The sequence below is a fragment of the Nannospalax galili genome, unplaced genomic scaffold (genome assembly GCF_000622305.1).
Source record: "Nannospalax galili isolate Female #2095 unplaced genomic scaffold, S.galili_v1.0 scaffold806, whole genome shotgun sequence".
NCBI classification, from domain to species: domain Eukaryota; kingdom Metazoa; phylum Chordata; class Mammalia; order Rodentia; family Spalacidae; genus Nannospalax; species Nannospalax galili.
The window spans coordinates 20,874-38,134 of NW_008355419.1; the positions used below are offsets into that span (position 1 = coordinate 20,874).

The 17,261-nt window shown below is 43.3% G+C and overlaps 1 long non-coding RNA gene across 1 annotated transcript in view; it reads right to left on the reverse strand.

Moving 5' to 3' along the window:
* The window catches only part of LOC115067613, a 20,165-nt gene extending 3,530 nt beyond the window's left edge, over positions 1-16,635 (reverse strand). Inside the window, exon 1 of the long non-coding RNA XR_003847000.1 lies at positions 16,481-16,635. This is a non-coding gene — a long non-coding RNA (uncharacterized LOC115067613). The remainder of the gene's footprint in view (positions 1-16,480) is intronic.
* Positions 16,636-17,261: the final 626 nt, after the last annotated feature.

Consider the following 17,261-nt stretch of genomic DNA (forward strand, 5'->3'; position numbering starts at 1 on the left):
CATTCTCTTCCTCTCTCCCTCCCCCCCTCCTCCTCCATTCTCCCTCTTTCCCCCCACCCCCCCCCCATTGCCACTCCTTCTCCTCCTGGCAAAGTCTCACATTGTAGCTCAGACTGACCTGGAACTATGTATCACAAGCTGGCTTTCAACTCACAACACACTGGGCAGTGGAGCAACAAAAACAGACCTGTTTCTGCCCTCAGAACTGCAGGCTATAGAAGCTACCAATTCAAAGCCAGAGTACTACAGGTCACTGTGAAATGCCATGAATGATAAATACGCTGATCTTTTCTACCAATCTCATCAATCCCCTATGGAAAATCTTCAACTCTTGGCTTTCTTTGTGTGTGTGGAGGGGGTACATACGCACACGTTCTGATGTTTTGTGAGGATGGGTGTGGGTGCATGCACGCGTGTATATGCATACATGTGCACATGCATGCGTGAGTGTGGAGGTCAAAAGACAACCTGATGTGTCAGTCTTCAGGTACTTTCACCCTCTGAGACAAGGTCTTTTATTGGCCTGGAACTTTGCCAAGTAAGCTAGACTAGCTGGAAGGCAAGCTCTGGGGACCCACCTACCGCCTCCCACCACGTCTTTGCTGGGAATAAGTGTGCACCACCATGCCTGCCTTTGCTCTCAACGCAGGTTCTGTGAATTCAAACTCAAGTCCACATGTTTATGAGGCAGGAGCTTTCCAAATGAGTTATCTCCTTAGGCCCCAACTCTTGTCTTTTTTGATCTCAGTTTTCCTCATTTCACGTTCAAGGTGAGCATAAGCCTTTAATCCCGGCACTGAGGGATAGAAAACAGAAGTTCCCTGAGACAAATGTCTTGCCCTAGCCTCACTGTTAATAGTCACAGCCAAGTCTCCAGCCGGACGAAATACCACTGCTGCAATAGGCCAGAGTCCCACTCCACTTGCCAGGATGTCTCTCAGGGTCCTTGCGTCCAGGTTATCAGCTAGCCATTCAGCTAGCCACCAGAGTGGAAAACAGCTTCTTTGTTCTACAACTCCAGGAAAAGGGCCCAAAGACACCCCAGACAGACTTCACAGCTGTGTGTGCCTTCTTTGTTTCCAGTAATATAAAATGCAACCTAACCCCTCCCACCTTTGTACAGCTCTCTCACCACCCTAAACCTAACCCTATCCCTAACCCTGACCCTAACCCTAAACCTAAGCCCAGACAGACTTCACAGCTGTGTGTGCCTTCTATGTTTCCAGTAATATAAAATGCAACCTAACCCCTCCCACCTTTGAACAGCTCTCTCACCACCCTAACCCTAACCCTAACCCTAACCCTAACCCTAACCCTAACCCTAAACCTAACCCTAACCCTAACCCTAACAACCCTAACCCTAACCCTAACCCTAAACCTAAACCTAACCCTAACCCTAACCCTAACCCTAACCCTAAGCTTTTCCCTAAACCTATCTCTAACGCTATGGAGAGCCAAAAAATTATTGCTAGCCCCCAAATTAAATGTAACCCTAACCCTAAACCTAAACCTAAACCTAACCCTAACCCTAACCCTAAACCTAAACCTAAACCTAACCCTAGCCCTAACAATAACACTAACCTAACCCTAATCCTACTCATAAACCCAACCCTAACCCTACTTTAGCTCTATCCCTAACCCTAACTACAGCCTAACTCTAACCCTAAATGTAACCTTAGACTTAGCTCTAGCCCTAGCCCTAGGCCTAGCTCTACCCATAGCCCAAGTCTTAAGGTTAGCCTTAGCCCCAGCCCAAAGCCTATCCCCTATCTTCAACCCAAACCCTAACCCTAATATTAACCTTAACTCTAAATCTAGCACTAAACTTATGCTAACCCTAAACCAAACTCTAACCCTAACTTTAACCATAACCTTAACACTAAACCTAGCCCTAATCTTGTGCCTAATCTTAAACCAAACCTAGCCCTACCATTAATCCTAACCATAGTCTTAACCCTATCCCTAATGCAAACTTAAGCCTATACCTAACACTCACCCTAACACTTTCCTTAATTCTAGCCCTAAACCTAACCATACCCTAACCTCAATGCTAAACCTAACACTAACTCTTAATCCTAGAAAAACCCTAACCCTAATCCTAACACCATCCATAACCCTAACACTAACCTTAAACTGAACCCAATCTCAATCTCAAATCCACTGATAACCCTAGACTAAGACCTAAACCTAAGCCTAACCTGAATTTAAACCTATCCCTAACTGTAACCATAACCATAACTACAACCATAGAGCTAATAATAGCCCTAACCCTAACCTTAACCTAGCCCTAGCACTGCCATAACTCTAATTTAATCCTAAAACAAACTCTAACCCTAATCTTAACATTAATATCAACCATATCCCAACTCTAAACTAACTCTAGCCCTAGGCACAGCCTTAAACCAAGCCATAATTGTAACACTAACCCTAAACCAAACACTAACATTAACTCTAAATCCCAACACTAACACTAGCCCTAACCCCAACACTGAAGACAGTCTCAAAACCCAACCCCAACACTAACACTAAACCTAACCCTAAACCTGGCCCCAGCTCTAAAACTAACCCTATCCCTAATCCTAGCCTTAATCCTAACACTAACCCACATCTTAATCCTAAACCTAACCCAAATCTAACCCAAACCCTAGCCCTGAAACCACCCTAATCTTAAAACTAGTTCTAGCACTAACCATTGCCCTAGCCATATCTCTAAACCTAGCCTGAGCCATAGGCCAAGTCCTGGTCCTAACTCTAACACTAACCTTAACCCTAACCCTAAAACTATCCCTATTCTTAAACCTAGAGCAGGCACTAACCTTTGTCCTAACCCGAATACTGACCCTAACCCTAAATTTAGCCCTAATCCAAACCCCAACCCCAACCCCAGATTCAACCCTATCCCTGATCTTAGCCCTAGTCCTAACCTGAATCCTAACACTAAGATTTAGTCCTAAATCTAGCTCTAACCCTAAATATAAGTATAATCATAACCCCAATCCCTAATTCTAATTCTAACCCTAAACCTAACAATAAATCTAATAAGACCCTTATCCTAACCCTAGCTCCAGCCCTAGCTCTACATTAAGCTTAACCTTAAACATCACCCTAACCCTAATCCTGTACCTAACCCAGTCTCAACATCAACCCACCCCCAACCATAATCATAGTTATATCCATAAACATACCCCTATCCCTAATTCTAATCTTAACCCTAACCCTAAACCCAACTGCAACTCTAGCCCTAACCATAACCATAAAACTAAGCCTAAACTTAACCCTAGCCCATGCCTGATCCCTAACCCTAACATTTGTTCTAGGGCTAGTCCTAGTCCTAGCCCTAGCCATTGCACTAAAATAAGACTTAAACCTACCCATAGCCCTATCCCTAATCCAAACCTTAACCCTAACTCTAACCCTAGACTTAACCCTAATGCAACCCTAACTAACCATAACCCTAACCTAACCCCTAACTCTAAACAAAACATAAGCCTTAACCCTAAACCTAACTCTAAACTAACCTTAATCCTAATGCTAATGCAAACCTTAATCCTTATCCTTATCTGTGCTGGATAGCTTTAGTGTTAACTTGACTCACCTGGGTTGAGGGAGCCTCAATTGGGGAATTGCCTTCATTGGACTGCCCTGTGGCCGTGTCTGTGGGGCATCTTCTTGATTGTTGAGTGATGTGGGAGGGCTCAGCCCACTGTGGGTAGTGCCACCCCTGTGAAGGTGGGCCTGTGTTGCATAAGAAAGCAGGCTGAGTAGAGGCCAGGGGAGCAAGCCAATAAGCAGTATTTCTCCATGGCTTGTGCTCCTGCTCCTGCCTCCAGGTTCCTGCCCTGAGTTCCTACCTTAGGCTCCCGGATGTAAGCTAAATAAACCCTTTCCTTCCCAAGTTGGTAGTGGTCAGAGTGTTTTGTCACAGCAATGGAGAAACAAACTAGGACAGAAATTGGTACCAGAGAGTGGAGCACTGCTGTGACAGACCTGACATTGGAGGATTATGGAAGCATTTGGAACTTTGGACTGGAAAAGCCATTGAGTGCTTAGAGTTTGTTGCTGTGGAGCTTGGAACAGTTATGTTGAAAGAGCTGTGGATGATGGAGGCCTAGCTTGTGAAGTTTCAAAGGAAAGCGGAGACTATCAGGACTCTGTGTGATACTTTGAATTGAGAATCTGTAGGTTCTGGTCAGCTGGGGCTGAAGAATCAGCTGTGATTAAGAAGAGACCAGGACCCAAAGTAAAACCTTTTCTTTACTGGGACAATTGATGCTGGTTAGCTGGGGCTGAAAAATCAGCTGTAAGTAACAAGAGACCAGCATCACTGTGGTGAAGTCTTTGAGGAGGTATTTCCTCAGGGTCAGCACACAGAGGGGACCCGAATCTCTATCTCAAGCTGGAAGCAGGACTTGCTAATGTGTAAGAGTCTCCTGCAAGGTTCTGGTGTTGAAAGTGTAAAGGAGTCACAGAGAGCAGCTGCGGCTTGGCACTCTGAGAGGCCAGAAAAGGCCACAGGTGAAAGTGCAGCTTCAGTTGCAGTGAAGACCCCAGACTTCAACCAGAACTCCAATACCAGTGCTAAACCAAACCATAACACTCTAACCTTAACTCAAACCCTAATCCTATTCCTAATCATATCCCTAGTACAAATCCTAACCTTAGCCCAAACCATAACCCTAACACAAACCTAAACCTATCAAAACCCAAATCTTAACCCTAACTTAACCCTAAACCTAGCCGAAACCCTAACCCTAACCCTAACCTAACCCTAAACCTAGCCGAAACCCTAACCCTAACCCTAACCCTAACCCTAACTCCTAACCCTAACCCTAACCCTAAAACCCTAACACCCTAACCCTAACCCTAACCCCAACCCCTAACCCTAACAACCCTAACCCTAACCCTAAACCTAACCCAACCCGAACCCTAACCCTAACCCCTAACCCCAACCCAACCCGAACCCAAACCCGAACCCTAACCCCTAACCCTAACCCTAACAACCCTAACCCTAACCCTAACCCTAACAACCCTAACCCTAACCCTAAACCCCAACCCCAACCCCAACCCTAACCCTAACCCTAAAACCCTAACCCTAACCCTAACCCCTAACCCTAAACCCTAACCCTAACCCCTAACCCTAACCCTAACCCACACCTGACCCCTGACCCCAACCCCTGGCCCCTGACCCTAACCCTAACCCCTAACCCTAACCCTAACCCCAACCCCAACCCCAACCCCAACCCTAACCCTACCTTGCTCTTCAGTTGCTGTGTTTATAGCCTCCCTCCCTCTCTCTGCTTCCTGTGTACAGATGAAATGGGATCTCTGCTTTATGCTTCTGATGTCATGCCTTCTCCACCGTTATGGACTCTGTCCCTCTGGAAACATAAGCCAAAATAAACCCTTTTCTCCTCTAAGTTGCTTTTGGTCAGAGTGTTTTGGCCAAATAACAGAAACACTGAAATTGGTACTTGGAGTGGAGCTATTGGCTATGAAGAGCCTGATCATGTTGTTTTTTGGAGGAATGTGGAAGACTTTGAAACTCTGGACTACAAAACCACTTGAATGCTATGAATAGAGCTTAATGAGTTCTCATATCAGCCTAGGAGACAGTAATTCTGAAAGTAATAGGGATAGTGGAGTCTTAGTTCAAGAGGATTTAGAGGGGAACAAAGACTCTATCAGCAACTTGAACAAAGGTCATTCTTGTGTTATTTGGGCAAATAATATCAATGTATTCTGCCTATACCTTGATCATTTGCATGAGACTAAATTAAACAGTAATAGACTAATTTCTCCAGTGGAAGAAATTTCAAGACAGCATAACATTGAGTCTGTGGAATAGTTATTAGTGATATATGCAGGTCTAGAGTGAAAAAGAGCAACAAATGGGGAAAAAAGAAATGAAAAATGTACAGTTTGGGAAAGAGACTGGCACCATTAAAGAGAAGTCTTCTGGTCCGCATTGGAATGATAAGGGAGCTCCCTCAGGGCAAGACTCCACCAGTTAGGCCTCCAACTTGTGAAACGGAGCCTAAGGGGTTGCCTGCTCCTAGAAAGCAAATGCCTAGGGAAGATTATTTTTAAGTTTCATGGGACACAGTTTGCTGCATTGTGGTTCAAGGGATCCAGGGTTCATCCAAAGCTGGCATCTGAACTCAGAAATGTCACCCACATGGTACTGGTTTCAGAAACAAGAAAAATAAAAGATGGGCGCGGGATTGAATTCTTCCTCCTAAGTTTCAAAAAGCCACTGATGCCAGGGTCAGAGTCACTGAGAGGAGGACCTCAGAAGCCATGAAGCTGTGAAGTTGAAGACACTGAGTCTTGCAGTAGAGACCCCAAGATGCCAGAGCCATGGACATCTGCCGAGGAGAGCTGCATATAGGGAATAGAGCTTTCCCAAGAGAGAAATAGATATTGGAGGCAGCAAAGTTGGAGTAGCTGAGTCACCTAAGCCCTTTGCAAATTAAGCCCCGGATATCAGACGTGGAACTACAGGATTTGGAGTTTGTCCTGCTGGGTTTCAGTCTTGCTCTGGTACAATATTTTCTAATTATGCCCCCATGCCTCCCTTTTGGAATGGGAAGGTATATTTTGTGCCATTATCTGTTAGAAGTATATAGTTTGCTCTGTTTTGTTTTTATTTTACAGGTTCTCATACTCAAGAGATTGCCTTGAGTCCCAAAAGAGATTTTGGACTTTTAAACAGTGATTAGGGTGCTAAAGACTATGGGGACTCTTGAAGTTGGACTAAATGCACTGTGCATCCTGAGATGGTCATGTGTCTATGGGGGCCATGGGGGAATGCTGTGGTTTGAATGAGAAATATCCCTCAAGAGTTCATGTATTTGAACACTTGATCCCCAAGTGGTGGCACTGTTTAAGGAGATTATGGAATCTTTAGAAGGTACAGTCTTACAAGTGTTTCACTGAGGATGAGTCTTGAGAATTTATAGCCTCTACTCTTCCTTTTCTCTCTGCTTCCTATGTACAGATAAAATGTGATCTCTCTCTGCTTCCTGCTCCTGCTGCCAGAATAAAATCTCCTCTGTATTAATTACTTTCTGTTGCTGTGATAAAATACTATGACCAAGGCAACTTATAGAAGGAAGAGTTTATTTGGGCTTGCAGTTCCAGAGAGATAAGAGCACATCATGATGGGGAGGCATGGCAGCAAGCAGCAGACATGGTGGCAGGAAGCTGAGAGATGCCATCTTCAACTGCAAATAAGCAGAGAGAAGAACTGGAGAGGTAAAGTTACAAAGTCTCAAAGCCTGCTGCCAGTAACCAAGACCACATTCCTAAAGATTCCGTGACCTCTTCCACACAGTATCACCAACTAGGGACCAAGTATTCAGAAGCTTGCGCCTATGAGGGACATTTATTATTCAAACTGCCATATCCTTTAAGTTGCTTTTGGTTATTGTATTTTATCATGGCAACAGAAAAGTAACTAATATAGGTGTTGAGAAAATAAGGAGAATCAATGCTGACCTCTGGCCTCCCAGTACATGTGCACATGCATGAATGTACACAAATGTATGTGAGCATACACACACAAAATTCCAGCCAAAATCATTATAGACAACAAAGAGATCTTTTTAAATTGATAGAGAAAGAGACCCTCAAAGGTAAACACAAACAAAAGTAATTTACATAAATTAAGCCGGCACTGCAGAAGATAGTTAACAAACTCAACACACTGGGGAAGAAAAAAGACAATTACAACACAAGTGCACAGAAATGAATAAATCTCATGAGAAGAATGGATTAATGAATGAGAACTAGGGAAGAATCAAACATGCCCAACTTAATAAATCAGCAAACTCCTGAGATGAATAAGGAAGAAAGAAAAGAACAAACTTTGTGTATCAACCAGAAAAAAAAATCAACAAAATTACAGGGACGAGCAAATATTTCTCAGTGATAACCCTAGATGTTAATGCTCTATACTCACCAATCAAAAGATGCAGACTGGCTAATTGGATCAAAACAAAAAATCCAAGCATTTGTTGCCTGCAACAGACACACATTCTTGACAAAGGCAGGGGGTGGAATATTGTATATCAAGCAAATAGAAACAGGAAATAAGCAAGAGTATCCATCCTTGTGTTTGATAAGGCAGATTTTGAGCCAAAATTAGAAAATTAATTAGGAGAAACTTACTACATATTAATAATAGGCATAGTACATCAAGAAGATTATAAATATATACATACCAAGAAAAATACTACTTGACATAAGGGGACAGAAAAGTCCAAATAAAATCATACTGGATGACTCTGATACCCCCACATTCATCAGTAGATATATCACCCAATAAAAAACAACAAAGACATTTTATGCTTAAACTATATCATAGATCAAGAAGACTTATCAGAAGCTGTAGTCCCAGCACTTGGGAGGCAGAGGCAGGTGGATCTCTGTGAGTTCAAGGCCAGCCTGGTCTACATAGTTCCAGACCAGCTGGAGACCCTGTTTCAAAAAGACCAAAAAAAAAAAAGAGAGGATTTATCAGACATCTACAGAATATTCCACCTAAAAGTTGCAGAATGCACATTCCTCCCAGCACCCATAGAATTTTCTCCAAAATAGACATCAACAAAGTGGGAAGATATAAAATCAACATACAAAAATCAGTAGCTTTTCCATATACCAAATAACAAAAATAGTGAGAAAGAAATCATGAAAATGAACCCATTCAAAAAAGTCTTAAAAGATAATGCAACCAGCCGGGTGTGGTGCCCCACATCTTTAATCCCAGCACTAGGGAGGCATAGGCAGGCGGATCTCTGTGAGTCAAGGCCAGCCTGATCTACATAGTGAGCTCCAGGCCAACTGGGGCTACAGGGAGGCCCTGTCTTAGAAAGACCAAACAAACAAACAAAAAAAGATAATGCAACCAAAAATATTCCATTTCTGTTATTTTAATGTGCCTCTTTTTTTTTTATTATTCCTGTGATCCACCTGGCTGTCTCAGCCTCATATTCATGTTCTCTGATCTGCATGGAGATATTCTAGTCTGTGGAGATAGTTGCTGGTTAAATTTCCATGAGGAAAAATAGAGCTTCAGAAACCCTGTCCCTCTCCTGTCATTTTTGTGTGTGAGAGAGACAGTGTAGTTTACATGTGTGTGTGGTATATGTACATGAGAGTATGTGGGTGTATCCACGGGTGCAAGTGTGCAGAGGCCAGAGAAGAGCACTCAATGTTCTCTATCAGTCTCAGCTTTATTTCTCTGAGATAGCATCTCTCCCTGAACCTGAAGCTTGTGTTTTTTTAATAGGTGACAGCAAACAAGCCCCAGTGATCCTAACATCTCCAACCTTCAACAGTGCTGGGGTTACAGGATCATCCCACCCAAGACCATGCTTGGTTTGTTATATGGGTGGTGGGATCTGAATTCAGGTCCTCATTGTTGTTTGGGTAGTGTGCTGGATAGCTTTAGTGTCAACTTGACACACCTGGGTTGCGAGAGCCTCAATTGGGGAATTGCCTTCATTGGACTGGCCTGTGGCTATGTCCATGGGCACCTTCTTGATTGTTGAGTGATACGGGAGGACCCAGCCCACTGTGGGTGGTGCCATCCCTGGGCAGGTGGGCCTGTGTTGCACAAGAAAGCAGACTGAGCAGGGGGCCAAGGGAGCAAGCCAGTTAGCAGTGTTCATCCATGGCCTGTGCTCCAGCTCCTGCCTCTGGGTTCCTGCCCTGAGTTCCTACCTTGGGCTCCCTGATGAACTGTGACCCGGGAGACGTAAGATAAATAAACCCTTTCCTCCCCAAGTTGGTAGTGGTCAGAGAGTGTTTTGTCACAGCAATGAAGAAACAAACTAGGACAGGTAGCACTCTTAACCAATAAGCCAGATCATATACTAATGGCCATTTTATGATACAGGTGCATTAAGTCCAATTTCAAGAATCCACATTGTCTTCAGAGACTCAACATTGTTCTAAATCCCATTTGTCTCTCTCTTCAGTAGCCATGCCATCCATGTTGTTCTTCTTGATGACATCCCATAAATATCTTAGGCTCTGTCTGCTTTTCCTTATTCTTAGATTCACTGATTATTTATCCTGCCTATGCAATTCTGCTGTTGGGAGTCTTTCTGGTTAACGCTTTAGTTACAAAATGTTAGCCATGTAATTATATTGTATTATAATTGTTTCTACTCATAATTTCTATCTCTTCTTTGTTATTATTTGTTAGTTCTTTGTGTATTATTTCATCTCTCTAAACATACTTAAAGTAACCCTAACCCTAATCCTACAACCCTAACCCTACAACCCTAACTCTAGCCCTAGCCCTAACCCTAGCCCTAGCCCTAACCCTAACCCTAACTGTTGGTATAAATAAACTGAGTTTCCCTATTGCTAAACAGTAATAATAATTAATTTAAATTTAAAAAATAAGCCGGGCGTGGTGGTGCACGCCTTTTATCCCAGCACTCGGGAGGCAGAGGCAGGTGGATCCCTGTGAGTTCAAGGCCAGCCTGGTCTACATAGTGATAGGTAAATAAATTTTACTTACCAACAAAGAAGAATTTTGCAATAAGAATCTATTTCGAAGGGGCCAGGCATAGTGGCACACGCCTTTAATCTCTGCACTTGGGAGGCAGAGGCAGGTGGATCTCTGTAAGTTCAAGGCCAGCCTGGTCTACATAGTGAGTCCCAGTTCAGCTGGCTCTAAAAGAGAGGGGGGGAATTAAATTCAAATTTTGAAAAATTTACAAAACTCTACTCACTGATCTAGAACAGCTTATGTTTTTCTATGTGGAGATGTAGGTTGGAAACAAGAGTATAGACTCAATGATAAATACATATGTGAACAACCCTCAGCTCTAGCCAGATGTGCTCCTAATACCTGATCTTACTTCCTGGAGCTGCGTCTCATGGGCTACCTGGAAGAATAAAGATAAAACAGTAGTCCTCTGAAAGGGTGTTGCCCCATCCAGGTGTAAATCTGGAACTTGTACCCCAGTTAATTTTACTATCCTTGCTCCAGAAGACTCAAAATGGAAGAATGACCACAAAATTGGGGTGTGTGTGTGTGTGAATGAGATGAGACCAGGAACCATATTATATTTCAAAATGGTCACAGTTCCACTGTGAGCCTAACTTCAAGAGGTCTTTCATTCCTTTCATGAGGAAATAGAAAGTAGCCCTCTTCCTATCTCTATCACAACAAAAATTCTGTTTCTGGCCCTGGCAGAGACTATAGCCAAATCTCTAAAGAACTCTTCTTGCTATGTATGTGGGGGAACTTATATGGAGGAATCAATGGCCTTGGGAGGCTAAAGAATTAGATTCTCATGAACCCTATAATGAGACAGGATACCCTAGTCCTGCTGCTGAGGTTTGGCTTCTTAAAACCTCAATTATTGGGAAAAACTGTCTTGCCCAATGTGAAGGTCAGTTTAACATCTCTGTTGGAAGCTGACATGACTAGGCCAAAGATTCTATGATACAATTGCCCAGAAAACCCAACAGTGGGGATCCCCCAAACCTCTCTGAACCAGATCTTCACCTTTTGTCCAACTTCTCTTATTTCTGACAGGCCTGCAGTGATATCAATGTAGACACTGAATGGCAGGCCCCAGATGAACTATACTGGATATTCAGAAGGACAGCCTATACTGTACTTCCCCAAAACTGATCAAGATCTTGTATATTAGAATCTATCCATCCATCTTTTTTCCTACTCCCACTTAACAGAGGAACATTTGGGAGTTCAAGTATATGAGAACTTGGAAATCAAAAGAAAATGGTGTGCCTTACAAATAGGCAACTGGAAAGATGATAAATGGCCCCCTGAGCATATAATCCATTATTATGGTTCAGTCACCTACGCAGAGGATGGGTCCTATGGATACCGCACTCCCATCTATATGTTAAACCATATCATCAGGTTACAGGCTGATGTTGAAATTAACTAATGAAACTGAAAAAAACTTTAACATACTAGCCACACAACAAACCAAATGTACAATGTTATCAAAATTCTTTAGCCTTAGATTACTTATTTGCCTCTGACAGAGGAGTTTGTGGAAATTTTAACCTAAGCAACTACTACTTACAAACAGATGATGAGGGAAAAATCATAGAAGAAATCATAGACCGAATGAGAAAAATCACTCATGTCCCAGTCCAGACCTGGAAAGAGTGGGACCCTGGGGAGCTTTTGGGGGGATTTAAAACCCTCATGTTATATTTTTTATTTGGGGGACTTTCCTGATTCTACCCTGCCTAGCTCCACTGATTGTAAGCTCTGTCTCCAGTCTCATTGAGATCACAGTTGAAAGAAAAATGGATGAACATGTAATGATGTTATGGAAGTACAAACCTCTAAGCCAAGATGATGCTCTTTGCCCCAAGAAAAGCTTAGCATCCAAAGGGATGGTGGAGAATGTGGTAAGGGCCTTCCAGAATGAAGAAAATGTGGTGGGGCATAATCCAGGAAGAGAAGACTACGATCTGGTTCCACTGAGGTTCTGCACAGTGTGCAGGTACCACCCAGAAGTAGACAGCTACGCATCACAGTCTCTTTCTGGGACAGCCCTGAAAGACACTAGTGAAGGAAAATCTTTACAGTGGGCAAGAACTTCAGGCAGTGCACATAGTTGTACATTTTGCTTGGAAGGAAAAATGGCCAGATGTGCAATTACATACTGATTCATGGGCTGTAGCCAATTGTTTGGCTGGATGGTCAGGGATTTGGAAGGAGCATGATTGGAGAACTGGTAAAAAGGGCATTTGGGGAAGAAGTATGTAATCAATTTCTTCAAATGGGCAAAGAACATGAAGATACTTGTGCCTACCATAAATGCTCATCAAACAGTGATTTAGGAGTTCAATAATCAAGTAGATAGGATGGCATATTCTGTCAACAGTCAGCCTCTTTCTCCAGCCATCCCTGTCATTGCCCAATGGGCCCATGAGCAAAGAGTCCATAGTGGTAGTGATGGAGGTTATGCATGGGCTAAACAACATGGACTCCCACTCACCAAAGCTGTCTTAACTACAGCTACTGCTGAGTATCAAATATGCCAGCAACAGAGACCAACACTAAGCCCCTGATATAGCACCATACCCCACAGTGACCAGCCAGCAACCTGGTGGCAGGTTGACAAATTGGACCACTTCCATCATGGACAGGACAGTGCTTTGTTCTTACTAGAACAGACCTGTTCTGGTTATGGGTTTATCTTTCTTGCACATAATGCTTCTACAAAAACTACCATCCAGGGACTTACAAAATATCTTATCCACCATCATGGTATTCCGCCCAGCATCACTTTTGACCAAGGAACTCACTTCACAGATAAAGAAGTACAGCAGTGAGCTCTTGCTCATGGAATTCACTGATCTTACCATTGTTACCCACCATCCTGAAGTAGCTGGCTTGATAGAATGGTGGAACTGGGTTTTGATTTTTTTTGAGACAAGGTCTCACTGTGCCCTGGCTGTCCTGGAACTCAATGTGGACTAGGCTGGCTTTGATCTCACTGAGATCCACCGGCCTCTATTTCAAGAGTGCTAAGATAAAAGATGTGTGCCACCATGCCCAACTCAGAATGGCCTCTTAAAGATACAGCTATAGCGCTAATTAGATGGTACTAGTCTGGAGGACTGGGGCAAGGTTCTCCAGAAAATGGTGTATGTTTTGAATCAACATCCAATATATGTTAGTTTCCCCTATAACCAGGATTCACAGGTCCAGGAATCAAGGAATAGAAATGGGAATGATTCTACTTACTTTCACCCCTAGTGACCCACTAGGAAATTTTTTTTGTTTCCTGTTTCTGAAATCTTATGCTCAGCTGGCCTAGAGGTTTTTGTTCCAGAGGGGGAAATGCTTCTGCCAGGAGGCACAACAAACATTCCATTAAACTGGAAGCTAAGACATTCCCCTGGCCACTTTGGGCTTCTGATGCCCATAAGTCAACAGGCTAAGAAAGAAATAACAGTATTGGGGAGGTGGAGGATTTATCCAGACTACCAGGAGGAAATTGGACTGCATCTCCACAATGAAGGTAAAGGAAGACAATGTCTGGAATGCAGATGATCCTTTGAGGCATCTCTTGGTGTTAGCATGTCCTGTGATTAAGGCCAATGGAAAACTGAAACAATCCAATTCCAGTAGGATGACCAATGGCTGGCCCAGATCCTTCAAAGATTAAGGTATAGCTCACTCCTCCAAGGAGAGAGCCAAGACTTGCTGAGGTGTTCCACTGAGAGTAGAGGAATAGAGGTTAATAGAGGAAGATAGTTTTGTTTTGTTTTTAATTTTATGTGTATGAGTGTTATGCCTGCACGTAGGTAAGTGCACCTGTGTCGTGCAATGCCCACGGAGGACAGACGAGGCTGTCAGATCCCCTGGAACTGGAGTTAAGAACAGTTGTTAGCTGTCATGTGGGTGCTGGGATTCAAACCCGGGTCTTCTGCAAGAACAGTCAGTGTTCTTAACCGCTGAGCCATCTCTCCAGCCCCCAAAGAGGAAGATAGTTACAAATACCAGCTAACCAGTTGCAGAAACAAGGATTATAATTGACATAAGTATTTGTCATATTTTGTTAAGAACATGTTTGTGCATGTGTACACACATGTTAAGCAGATATTTGTGTTTTCTTTCCTCTATTTCTTTATCATGTAATATAAAATCAATTGAGATAATATCAGCAAGAGTGTTATAAATCTACGCTATTATATTTAACTTATGAGACACTAAAAGTTTAAGCATTCCTCAAAGGACTTTGCTACCTATTCTAAAATATATAATGCACTTACAGTTGTACATGAGATAGCTATATAATGTTAGGCAGAATTATGACTTTGTTATTGTTTTCATATGGAAATTAGGCATGACAAAAGGAGATATGATTAGGTATTAAGTTGACAAGGGTTGGACTTTTGATGGCTAATCTCTTGGTTGGCAACTTGACTAGATATGTAATTAACTAAAACATGAGGCCCTTTCTTTTTTATTTATTTTATTTTTATGTGTATGAGTGTTTTGCCTGCATATGTAAGTGCACCTGTGTCATGCAATGCCTGTGGAGGCCAGAAGAGGGCATTGGATCCCCCATGAACTGGAGTTGCAGATGGTTGTTAGCTACCACATAGGCGCTGGGAATAAAATCCAGGCCCTCTGCAAGAGCAGCCAGGGCTCTTAACTGCTGAGCCATCTCTCCAACCCCATGAGAGACGTTCTTGATCAGATTAGTTGAACCTGGAATACCCACCCTTCATGTGGGCAGCATTTTCTGGTGGCAGCCCGTATAAAAGAACATGGCAGAAGGGAGCTCTTGGGTTTTGCCTGCTTGCCTTCACTCTCAATGGCGAGTTTATCCGTACCATTGATTTGGTGGTATTCCAAGTAGATAACACCATCAGCTCTCTGGGAATCCCCCAAGCCTTCAACACCAGCTAGGACTGCTGAGATATCCAGCCTTGTGGATTGAACTAGTACCAGATTCTCAGCCTCTCTAGTATGAGACAGCCATTGTTGGACTACCCAGATCATAGCATAGAAGCCAAGCTAATAAATCCCATATAATAGAGAACACTAACACACATAGTAGTATAAAATTCTCAGTAAAATGTGTCAGGAATGGGTAAGCATCATAATCTCACTGTTCCCAGCCTTTCCTCCCCATGAGCATACATGTAGCCAGCAGTTCCCAAGTAGAAGTCTGTTCATTGCTCATCAACAACAGGATAACATAAGTATTTCTCAGTCCATCTTGGTTAGCTATCTACTGATGTAAGCCAAGTTCTCCTGTAGGGAAGTTTTAAATTACTCTTTTCCCTCTGAAGCTCTGATAGTTTTAGCCAATGAAACAAACTGGAATTAGACAGGTTAACAGGGAAAAGAACACTTGCATCTGTAAATGCCCAATTCCAGGAACCATACACACTTAGGAAGAAACTCAGAAGGGTAGGAAAGGCTGAGCCTATGTACAGGGTCAGGGCTTAGGTTCCTAGGGGAAGGAGAGTAGAACAGGCTATAGAAGATAGGGGTAGGTGAAGAGGGAGCAGGGGCTGTTTTCCCAATGACAGCTGCCTTGTGGTTACGTCTCTGAACCAGGTATCAGACCTTCATCTATTCCTCCTATGGAACAGTCTTTCCAAGGAAGGAGGTAGGTGGATGTCAGACAAAGCTCCACCTTATTATGTACTATAAATTGGTTACAAAAGGACAATCTTTCAGAACCACCCCTGGGGCTACAGAGCCCTGAGTCTCTCTGAATAGCTACCTTGAAAAATGCTAAAGAAACATGTTTTGGAGTTGCACATTTTGTGGCCCATACTCAAAAAACTTAAAAAAATAAACATTTGTTATTACACAGCTGTTATGGATCAAAAGTGGAAGTATGGCTTAACTGGGCTGGGAAAGGTGCTACAAAGGTCAGGCCAGGGAGAGGAATAGCTGGATCCTCTTCCTCAGCTTGCAAGGACAGAATCATGACAGAGGGCTTACCTGACTGATAATCTGGGTTGCTTTTAGTGACCAGGCCTGCTGCCAAAAGAGTGTGGATCTAGGTTGGAAAGACCTAGAATTTAGCCCATCAACCATCAGCAAGGCATATATCTCTGTGACTTGACTTCTGCAGCCTGTGTCCCATCTCACTTCAGTGTCACCTGAAAGAATCCAGTTAGAGTCTCAGAAGGTCGATGAGCACACAGGTGAGCACTGTGACAGCCCCAGCATGAAACCTGTCTTAGGGTCCTATGGGAAGCATGACTTTCAGTGCCACATCTTCCCTGACCAAGGCTCTTCTCTGAAGCCTTGTGGAGAACTTAACACAGTGTAAGAGGCAAGAATTCTGCACTGGAAGCCAGCATAGGCCCCAGGCAGTCACATTTCTACACACAAATGTCTGCCCTCTGGAATGAGGCCTGGGTCCCTCTATGTGCAAAGTTCACCAATCCCTCCCACAACCCTCTTGTGGAGGAAACCCTTCCTTCTACTCACACGTAGGAAAGCCCCAAAATGATAGCCCCTGGTACAACCTGCATGTAAATGTCCCCTTCATCCCTATCCCTTCACCCCCTCACACACAAGGCACAACACTAACCCTTTTATGTGACAGCTAATGCTGGCTTACATGCCACCACTAGAGGGCACCAGTGGTCCTCAAAAACTCTTCTTTCAGGTCCCAAAGTGCTGCTTAAGCAAGCAGTTCCAAAAATGTATATGGAAATCAAGGGGGAGTAAACAAGTTTCACATAGAAGAAAAATGTGGTAACAGCAGCCAGAG